General features: G+C 41.2%; 1 long non-coding RNA gene across 1 annotated transcript; it reads right to left on the reverse strand.

Moving 5' to 3' along the window:
- Window positions 1-591: 591 nt before the first annotated feature.
- LOC145720077 (uncharacterized) lies at window positions 592-6,783 on the reverse strand. The gene is made up of 2 exons (XR_014142795.1): window positions 2,625-6,783; window positions 592-2,277 (listed from the first exon to the last, which is right to left on the reverse strand). It is a non-coding gene; the product is annotated as an uncharacterized LOC145720077 (long non-coding RNA).
- Between the last annotated feature and the right edge of the window lie 573 nt (window positions 6,784-7,356).

Genomic DNA, 7,356 nt, shown 5'->3' on the forward strand with positions numbered 1-7,356 from the left:
TGATCTTGACAATTAATATAAAAGGCACTGAGCAAGGGCACGGAGCAAGGCTGCCCCTTTTCTCCATCCTTGCTGCTCTTCTGCTATGTGTGTGGTGGGAAGTGACACAAGAAGCAAGGAGGGGAGAGGGAAGGTATGGAAAGTGTCTTGTGGATTCTATATTTATGGAGCTCAGTGACATGTAGAGAGGTTTAAGTGATACTTTCATGGAAAAAGGTAAGGAAATGCCTTGTCTGCTCTGAGTCTTTTTGTTTCCAGGCTGTTTTGTAAGTGCTGAGCTATTAAGAAGCTGTATGCTTTCTTGGTACAGAAAAGGAAGGGCCCTCTTGTCCCTTGGGCCTCTCCATCCATGTGTAGGTGCTCTCTCTTTGCCACTGTCCCTGGTGTGGGACCTGTGCCCATGGAAAACAGTGAGCCTCCATTCCTTTGGGGCCCAAGGCTTCATATTCCTTCTCTCCCCCATACTGAGTTCCACCCATGTCAGACTTTGAATCATAGAGAAGCACAGGTGTGGTGATATCCAGCCACTTCTTACTAAGAGCTGGGATCCAAGGCCTAGATAACATAGAGCACTTGCCTTCGTCCCAGGTATCAGAATGCTGTAAACCTCTATTTCACCCAGTTATTAGTAATTTAATGCAGTGCTTATTGCACAGTTATGTTATGGAATAGAATGCACAATTCTGATGGATCTCTAAGAAACAATTATCGACCTCAGTGTAATTCTGAGCCTATCCCTTGTACCTTATGTAGTCTATTTCTCAGATAGACTGAGTTTCAGAGAAGGGAAGTCATTTACTCAAAGCTCCATGGCAATCAATTGCAGAACTGAAACTCAGGTTTCTTAATAATAGGTAAACTTTATAAATTGAGTAACTGGAAGTCCCAGTTTATGAATATTGTCCCACTTTAATTATTGGACGTAAAATTCCCTGTATAGATTGGCATGATTTGGATGATAAATTATGTTCTCCCCCTATTTAAATGCCATTAATTTTACTTTGTATGCATTATTTTATATTATCTTTACAATAACTTTATGAGTACTATTACCTTCATTTTACAGTGTAAGAAAATTATTTAGAAGGTATTTTGTTACTTGACTGAACGTATATAGAAGGTAATTGATGAGGCTAGGGATGTGCACTCAATTGTCAAGACTATTGTTTAGTGTCTCCAGACCAAACTCTCACAAGAGAGGCCTGGGGCTATGTACGGAACAGATGTTTGACTTCAACTTATGCCCTTTGGGAGGTGTATTAACCTGAGCTGGGAAAACAAGGCAAAGAGCAAGCAGCTCAGTGTAGGAGGGGGCAGAGGGATATGATCCCCAGGCCTAGTGGAGAAGAACACTTTTAGGGGCAGCTGATGACAATAGCACAAGCCAGTTGAGTAGGGTGGTTGGAAAAGGTGCAGCTCTAGCCCTGTGAACAAGGAGGGCAAGGGGCAAGAACCCAATGCTGCTGCTGTCATCTCTGGTGGGCCCCATCTCTGCTTCAGCTCCCTTTGGGTTTAGTTCCCAGGAAACCAACTTTGTAGAACTATCTCCCCCTAGATAAATATCACTTCCTAGCCAGAGGAGACTGCTGAGGGGTACCAGAGACACCCACTTCCCATTCTGCCCTCTCATGTTCCCCTTCTGCAGCCTGGCACTGAAGACTGCAAAAGCTCATCCTGGACAGAGCCAATTCTCTTCTACTAAACCTTAAACTCCAAACCCATAATTAGTCTTTTGTGTACAAGATTTATTTCTGAAGGAGTTTGTCTTGGCATGGGGGCCACCTCCTCCAAAAAGCACATGTCTCAACAAACAGCTCCTGCTCTTCTTCACCTTGGTGTTTGCTAGCTTGTTCACCCTGCCCCAACCTTGCCCCTTGGGGAATGCCACCCACATAGAAGAATGGAATAGGCTGCAATAGGAGCTGGACAGCCTGGCTTTTACTGATACCTGCTGCTCCACCAAAACTAACCAGGCAGGTATCCTTAGCCAGAGCTCAGACCAGCCCCTGGCCCACTGCATGGAAAGAGCCCTTGGTGTCTTCTATACACTCCAGCCTTAGACCTGAGGGTAAGGCCTTAGTCACTTTCTTTGAAGTTTTCCCGAAATCTTGTCCATCCTCCAGGGAGGGAGGGTCCAAGGAACATCTTCAGGTCCTGTGTCCAAGTACTATCTGAGATGCAGGTACATACTTAAAGTTTTGGAGTCCTTCTCAGGTCTCTCTTCCCCCCTCTCCAGGAAGAGTCTTGTCTCTTTTTAGCATCTCAAGTCTTCCTGTACTAGAAAAATATCATGCATTACTTTAGGCTCTGGCACTTACAGATTACTGATTTTGGGTGATACACTTTAATCTCTCTGGGCCTCAGTTTCTCCATGCATAAAATGAGGATATTGGTTTAGATGAGCACTAAGTGTTGTTATTCCAAACTCTTGTGTATGTGGTTCAAATTTAAGTCTGCTCCCGTTGGCAGGTCCCCAGTCCAGGCTCTCTCCTACCCTCCCTAAAAAACTTGGACACGAGCCTCCTCAGTGGTGGCTTCTAATCCTGCCTTCACGCCTTATGGGCACAATAACCACTGTTATCTTTCTAACATTCCACTTGAACCATGTATGGTCTCTCCAGTACCTAAAGATCCAGGTCCTTTTCATGACCCTGTCATTCAAAATTCTCCACACTCAAAGTTGGAGAAAGGCTCAGGACACATCTGTTTTGTGAGGCTTTCTGGGTATTTTTAAATGAAAAAAAAGAAGTCAAAATATGCTATCAGAAATTGTGGTACTTTTAAAATACTTACCTTTAACAACTAAACACTTTAACACATATCATTCACATAAAATGCAACACATACCATTCACAAGATAATTACCGTATTAATAAGGTCTTTACTGGAGACCTTTTCTGAATGAGAGTTCTAGCCTAATGGTCCTTCTGACCTCTTCCTCCTGCTTTCCCTACATCCCACAATGGACCCTGACAATGTACGATACTAGTTGAACCAATCCAGAACTCCCCAAACTTGGCAGTGCCCTTGAATTACCTAGGTGGTCACCAGACTGGCATTTGGGATCACTGGACAGCCTCCCTTGTTTCATGGCTGAACACCAACAAGAGTAGAAATGTGTTTACAACTCTGCTTGTATTCCTGCTCTCTCCTCACTCCCTTCAGGGACACTACATAGCTTCCACAAAAAGACACACTGTGCCTTCAAGACCCTGACATTGCCTTCTATATGCTTCTACCCAAATTATCTTGTCCTATCCCTACAGGCCCCTGACCTTCTTTTCAGCCACCTCACTTCTTTCTGAGCTCCCTTTGTCCCTGTCCTGAGGGTTCCACCGACCCAATTTTTAAAAGACAGGGAGTATACTGGGTTTCTTTTGTTTGATTTTCTTTTGACCCATAGCGCTTTTCTTTGCTGCCTGTGGGCACATGCATAGGTATTCAAGTGAAACAAGCCCAGACTTGAGAGTTAAGAACTTCGAGGAATTTCTCTGCTCCTGGTACAGCAGGGAAGCTGGGGTAAGCTGTTTGCCTTCTTTGCACCTTGGTTACCTCACCTATAGAGCAGGTATCATAAATAATGAAAGATTAAACTCTGGACTTGCTGGAAGACAGCATGTTTATCTGATCTCTGGCATTCCAAGTGCATGGTGACCACAGGGCACTTGGATATAGTAGTAATGGGTGGGAAGTCATGCCAGTGATGGAAATAAGGGAAAGAACACTAGACTGAGGGTCAGAGGCCCAAAGGCCTCCTTCTGGTACCAGCTTGCTTTGCATCCTAAGGCATGCCACTCAAGCTCTCTGGCTTCATTTTCTTCCTTTGCAAAATGGGTATGTATAGCCTAGTAGCCAAGAGCAAGGGCTTTAATGTCAGACAGACCTGGGTTGGCATCCCAGCTCTACCACTTACTAGCTGTGACCTAGTCCAATCACCAAATCCCTCTTGGTTTGTTTACTTATTTGAGGGAATGTAAATGGGGACACTAATTGTATTTACTTTATGAGATTGTTATAAGGATTAAATGAGATAACATAGATAATATACATAAAGAATTTAACATAGTATGTCAGTTATTACTACAACTACTACTATGAAGAAAAGGAAGACCTGGGGGAGGACATTTGCTAACCTATTTTACACAGTTGCTGTGAGAATCTAATGAGGTAAGTGCTGGAAAAGGGCTTTGGAAGATAAAAGGACTCTTAAAAGGTGAGGTGGGATTGAAATAAAAGACAAAGGTGTTGGGACCTTCCCCCTTGCTGCCAAGGGGTTTGAGTCTATGGGCTCTGGCTTGCTCAGTGCTGGCATGAGTGTCTATTGCCTTCTCCTCCCACTGACCCATCGTGCATTCATGATGATTTGCTCCTCCTGGCAGACTGAATTAGAAGAGGGGATTTGAAACCTTGATCTCCATCTCTCTGCCACCCCTACTGTAGAGGCACCTATCAGATAAGTAGCCAGTGCCCAGCCCAGACCCAGACTGAACTTCACATTTGCCCTACTAGAGGTCTGGCTCTAGTTGCCAATGGTCAGCCTTCCTGGTCAGGTTTTGGGGTGTGTTGGAACCTGTGGGGTACCATGAGAACTCACTGCTCTGAACAATTACTAACTTCTGCACACAAAGACATATTGTTGCATAATGGTCATTCAACAAAACTGGGCTAGTTAAGGAGGGCTGCATGTCTGTGGGTGTAGGGTTTCCTTCAGTAGCAGCTTGAGAGGAGTGACTGTCCTCATCTGCATTCCCCAGGACAATATTTAATTTCTACATGCCAGGTCTCTTATATGACCTTATTTAATCTTCACAAAACAAACATTTAGTTGGTATTTTTATAGTATCCATTTTTCAGATGAGAAAACTGAGGCTTAGAGATGTGAAGTAAGTTGCTCTAGGGCAAACAGCATGTAGAAGATCTTGTTCTTAAACCCATGTCTTTCTGACTGCAGAGCTTACACTTTTAACCTATACATTTTTGAAAGACTAATCCATCCCAGAACCTTCTTGTGGTGGTATAGGTCCCAACCTGCTTCCAGAATGATCAAGCTGAGGCTTAAGGAAATTTCTCTCTGCCAATTGCCAACCACTGCAATATCCTCTGGCCTCCAAGAACTTTTAATTTCCTTCCTCTGCTCTTTCCATCATTTTCCCCATCTATCACAGAAAACACTTAACAGAAAGGGTCAGTATCCCCGGAAAAAGCATTTTAGAGTGAAAAGTGAGGTCAGACCATGTTTTCCCAGTCCTTCACTCTGCCCTTTTCTTCTCTACCTCCATCCCTCTGCTCTGACAAGGAAAGCAGGGGTGCTAGGGATTATAAGAAGGTTCCTGTTTAGAGGCAGGAACATGGTCGAATTTCAAGAGTGGGATTTTGGCTACGGCACTTTATGAAGCCAGAGCAGGAGGCCCCTAACTGTGAAATCAACATTAGTGTTCCTTTCAGCTCTGAGGATCAAAACCTTATTGATTCTGGCAGCCAGTCCTTGAATTGATTAGTTTGTCATTTGTCTCAGGCTAGACACCCAAGGTTTCCTTCCTAATGCTGGACTGCAAGTGTGGGGAGAGCCACTTCTAGAGATAGAGTGACCACCTGTCTCCTTGGGTTGCCCACTAGAAGTAGTTACCCAAACTGGCCACCTTCTTAGTTCAAAAGTGTCCTCAAAGTTGAGGGCAGGGCCCTATCCAGTTTCAGGCTCAGGGCAGGAAGGAGGTTCATCGTTTTGGCATTTGTTTTCTTGTTCTGGTTCTACAAAGGCTCTGATGCTTCCTGAAAGCAGAGTGTAGAAAATTAGCCATCTGACTTCTGCTCTTTCCTGGTGGTTGGACAGATCACTGGAGACCTGTCAGACATTGTGGTATGGTGGAAGGAGTACTAGATTAGGAGTCCAAAGAAGGGGGTTTTAGTCTTGGCTTAGCAATGGACCCACTGTGTTTCCTTGAGTTATTTGTATCCTCTCTGAGACTCCATTTTCCCCGTCTACGAATTCTTAAAACTTTATTGAGGTACAATTAACATACAATAAACCACACACATTTCAAGTGTACAATGATGAGTTGATGAGTTATTTTTTACCTACTATTATACTGTATGTTAACTAACTATGTTAGTTATGTTATATGTTATATATGTTATGTTATATGTTAACTATATGTTAACTATGAAACTAATATTATACTGTATGTTAACTAACTGAAATTTTTAAAATTTATTTCTATTTTTTTTAGTATCAATATGTTTATTGTCCACCACAGGAATACTTGCAATTTTTTTTGCATACAGCTTATTTTTTTATTTTATTTTATTTTTATTATGCTATGTTAGTTGAGTTTTGATGTGTACACACTCATGAAACTATCGCTGCAATCAAAATAATGGACATATCTCTCACCCTCAAAAGTTTCCTTATGTCTCTATAATTCCTCTCTCCCACCTCATTCCCTGCCCCTCCCCACTCCCAGGTAACCACTAATATGCTTTCTGTCACTATAGATTAGTTTGTATTTTCCAAGAGTTTTACATAGCTGGAGTCATACAGTATGTATATTTTGTAGGCTCTGGCTTCTTTTACTCAATATAATTATTTTGAGATTCATCCATGTTGCTGCATGTATCAGTTGTTTGTTCATTCTCCCTCCCTCCCTGTTTCTCTGCCTTCCTTCCTCCCTTTATTCCATTTTATCAATTGGGGAGGTAGTATTGAATTTTATTAACATGGAAAGGTCTCTGAGACATGAATAAATTTTAAAAAGCATATTATAAGTGGTATGTACTATATATACTGTCTTTGACAAAACTATTACTATATATAATGTATATGTATATATATACTATATGTATATATACACATATATACATATATTCACATATATTTTTATGAATTTATATATATTTAATTAAAGATACAATTTATATATTTATTTATATATATAAATCTGGAGGAATACATACCAAGGTAAAAATACTTGTCTCCAAGTGATTGGAATTGTGAAGATATTTTTTGCTTTACTTTTCTGTTTTCTAATTTTTCAATTGTGAAAATATATAGCTCTTTTAAAAAGTAGGAAAATGTTACTATATTTTTAAACAGCTTTCTTGAGGTAAAATTGGCATACAATAAACAGCCGATTACATAAAGTACACATTCTGAGATATATATATATATATATAAAATCATGAAGCCATCACCATATTCAAGATAATGAGCATTTCTATCATCCTCAGAAATCCTCTCCCTATCCACCAGCAACCATTGCTCTTCTTTCTGTCACTACAGATTAGTTTGCATTTCCTAGAATTTTATATAAATGGAATAAAAAGTGGGTCTTTTTTTAGTCTGGCTTCTTTTACATATCA

Source organism: Leptonychotes weddellii, unplaced genomic scaffold (assembly GCF_054177405.1).
Source record: "Leptonychotes weddellii isolate Sample4059 unplaced genomic scaffold, ASM5417740v2 HiC_scaffold_987, whole genome shotgun sequence".
NCBI classification, from domain to species: Eukaryota; Metazoa; Chordata; class Mammalia; order Carnivora; family Phocidae; genus Leptonychotes; species Leptonychotes weddellii.